We start from the raw sequence: 3613 nt of genomic DNA on the forward strand, positions 1-3613 counted from the left end.
AAGCTAAGCAGGAGGTAAGCCAGAACACAAGACTTTCCTATCAAAAAACGCACAGACAAAAGAATGTTTCTGCATTAAAAGGCTATCCATATGAAACGGCATACTCTAGTGAGGAAGCAACACAAAAAGGGAGAAGGCAGGGAGGTTAACCAGACAGCAGTCCGGTTGGCTACCCTACGCCGGGGGAAAGGGAAGGGGAGTGAGAGTCGCCGAAGCAGACTGCGCTGTTGCGGCAACGGTAGCTACGTGTACCATATCCTGTCAAAATGAACATGTCGACCCATAGGACACTGTAGAAAAAAAAATAGAACCAAGGATGCTCACATTTGCTGTTTACCTGTGCGCATTGGAACAAGAAAAAGTTCGCAGTTAGAGAAAACCGTGCAATGTCTAAAGGAGCCATTTCCACATGAGAATTGCTGGAATCTCATGGCACCAACAACATCATTAGTTGCACTACTGCTTCGAAAGTGCTTGATATGTCAATGCAGACACCCTTGCCTGATCATCTGATACCCTTTCTCACGCCCTTTCTTGATGCATGTGCTGCAGAAGATGGCGCCATCCTTTCCTCTTCGAGAACTATATCATGTATACAACTAGGTCTTTCGCTCTCAATTTTACTGCTGTGCTTATAAGTTGCCGTTAACATGTACCATACAAAGTCTATTTCTATGTACATCTTATTCTTTATGTATTATAGGATAGGTTTGAAACAGGAGAAAGTGCCTCAGAGAAGGCTGGCCGACGTTTCGATAGGTGGACCTATTTTTGTCAAAGGCGCCTTGTCATCCCTGGCGTGTTAGTTTTAAACCGGCCAGCCTTCTCTGAGGCAGATTCTCCTGTTTCAAACCTATCCCGTGTATCCATCTGTCGGCTTCCATTTTGATCTTTATGTAATATGTAACTTGGGCGATTGAGCCTAGGCAAAATAAGTCAGTATATACTTCGTCCTCTTAAGAGCACTAAGCCTTCTTGCGCGCGCACCATTACCTCCCTGTACGATGCCAGCGCCGAAGTTGTCATGCACTTGCGTTATCACAACGCTTACATCCTAGAGAAAAGTGAAGTGCTCAGGCTTACTGCACGACGCAACTGAATCACACCTTTTTTGTCAACAGGGAGAAAAGCTCGTGCACGAGATGATAAAGGCGTTCAACACTCGTCTGCGCCATCTTGTTTGGATGGATTTTGAAACGAGGGAGAAAGCACGTCAAAAGGTTCGCCACGTATTCTAACTTCTCAGCTGAACAGATAATACTTCGGTTCACCATCGTCATCATCAGCCTGACTGCACCCACTGCAGGGCAAAGGCCTCTCCCATTTTTCTCCAATCAACCCGGTCCTTTGATTGCTACGGCCACGTTATCCCCGCAAACTTCTTAATCTAATCTACCTAGAAAACGTTCTGCCTTCCCCTCGCATGCTTGCCTTCTCTTGAAATCCAGACTGTTACTCTTAATGACCAGCGATTACCTTGCCTATGGGCTGCATTCCCTGCCCATGGCCATTTATTCTTCTTGATTTCGACTAAGGTGTGCTTAATGGGGCCCTACACCCCAATTTCAACCACGTAGCTTTATTTTGGACCGCGTTGCTTGTATCGTCCTGAGATGAATGCAAGAATAATTTTGGAAATAGACGCTTGCAAACAGAAGTTATTGGGCTTCCAAGTTCGAAGTACCTTTTCGTATTTCCCTCACTCAGTGACGTTTCAGTGTGGTTCTGTCTGGCTTCAATGAAAACGCGCCTTACGTATACCCTTTTCTATACCGGAACGCTGCAGCACATCGTCTAGCATCGTCGCCTTCCTGCCTTAAGCGGGCGGAGCACTTTCTGACGGATTCCATGTCGCACAATTTAGCAGACGACTCCATGTTCACAAATGATAAGTCGAAATGCGTCGGAAAACGATGAGCTGCTCCGACTGGAGGGACTTTGAACGCGAGCTCCCACGAGAAAGCGACGCGCCACGCGTTACGTACGAAGACACGCCGCTATAGAAAGTTTCAGGGACCCCACTCAGACCGATGCGACATCATAGGCAGATGAAGATGACAGCGACAAGGGCCATGCAGGAATGTGGAATGGTACGCGGTGTAATGAGGGTGGAATGAGGAACGCGTGCACACTCAAGTTGACTGAAAAGAATAACGCTGGCATGTGAAAACTATGACACCAGCAGGTGAGAGTGCAGGGAAATGCCGTGTTTTACCGCAGGAAAACGAATGGCCTGATGCAGAAATGCAAAGTACGATGCATTGATGTAGGCTGCGCTTTAGTAGACCATTCGACAGCGCTACCGGTGTCACAGATGCACAAAAATTGAAACTGATGCATAAATTGGTGTCTTTTCCCAGCTCTAACGAGTAATAAACACCTTACAATTCCTCAAAATGATTACATCGCGAGCGTGCGCATATATATTTATTCTCAACCAATAAAAATTAACAGCATACGCTGAGTGATACCTCTCTTCGGGCAACAGAAACGGTTCATGTACGACGCTGCAGTCGGCGTGGAAACTCACCGCGGAAACAAATTAAAATATCGAGCGCTTTGCTCTCAACGATGTCACTGGTGCCACAGCAGTCACGAAGACCCATAGCAAGCGAACGGCCGATAGCAACGACATGCGTAATTTGGGGTACACGACCCCTTCAACACCTGTACGTTCTGTTACACCATCTACTCTCTTCTTGACCCTTAAGGTTACTCCTGTCATTTTCCTTTTCGTGGCTGGCTGCGCCGTCCTCAATACGCCGGTTACTCAATTTCAATGGAATAAATGTCTCTAACGTTAGGGTTAGGGTGCCATAGCTGACAATTTCCGGGTCGGTTTGTTCCTGAAAGAGACTGAACGTTTCTCAAGCTATTACACCGCCCAATAAAGACAAACGAATCATCATGGTGTGAAGCACCTCGGAATTCCAATGGTGTCGGAAAATACATTGCTGCACATTTCGGCACGCTATAGCTATGAACTAACTACGTGGACGTTGCCGAGTTCCCTTGCCTAATACGTACAACAGAACATGTGATGACAGCCATATTGCCGTATATGTGGTTCGTAGTTTTTCCTTATTCAACAAGAAAGTTTGAAGAGCCGCAGTAAAATTTAAACTTGAACTGAAAACTGAGGCGTGTGGTTTAGCGCCTTCTGCACACTCTTCCGAGACATCTGATCTAAGCAAGGGCGTCCGCACAACTTCTTGCGGAAGGGTGGATCCGCGGGGGAAGGGGGGGGGGGGGCGAAGGGACATTCAGCGAAGACAGCCCTTTTTGTAGCGTTAGCTACACTTGCCTAGCGAGAGCAGGTTTCGCGGGGGTCATCATGAGCCGTGCTGCGCATGCGCGCGCGACTCGCCGCTGCTGCTCTGCGCATTCGAGAGGGGTGACGTCGTAGCCATGGCGGGCGCGCAGCTATTAGATGCGAAGTATCTCAAGGCGGAGCTCAATCCGGTGGTGGTGTGCGGCGTGACCACCCTTACTGCGCATGCGCCAATGCCACCTAGAAAAAAAAATTCAGGCCTGCTCACTGCCGCCGTGACGTCACGCGCCTTGACCGAGCGAGCGAACGCGCGGGAGATAGTGAAGCCATTGCCACTATCGT

This window comes from Rhipicephalus sanguineus, chromosome 9 (assembly GCF_013339695.2).
Source record: "Rhipicephalus sanguineus isolate Rsan-2018 chromosome 9, BIME_Rsan_1.4, whole genome shotgun sequence".
In the NCBI taxonomy this organism is placed as follows: Eukaryota; Metazoa; Arthropoda; class Arachnida; order Ixodida; family Ixodidae; genus Rhipicephalus; species Rhipicephalus sanguineus.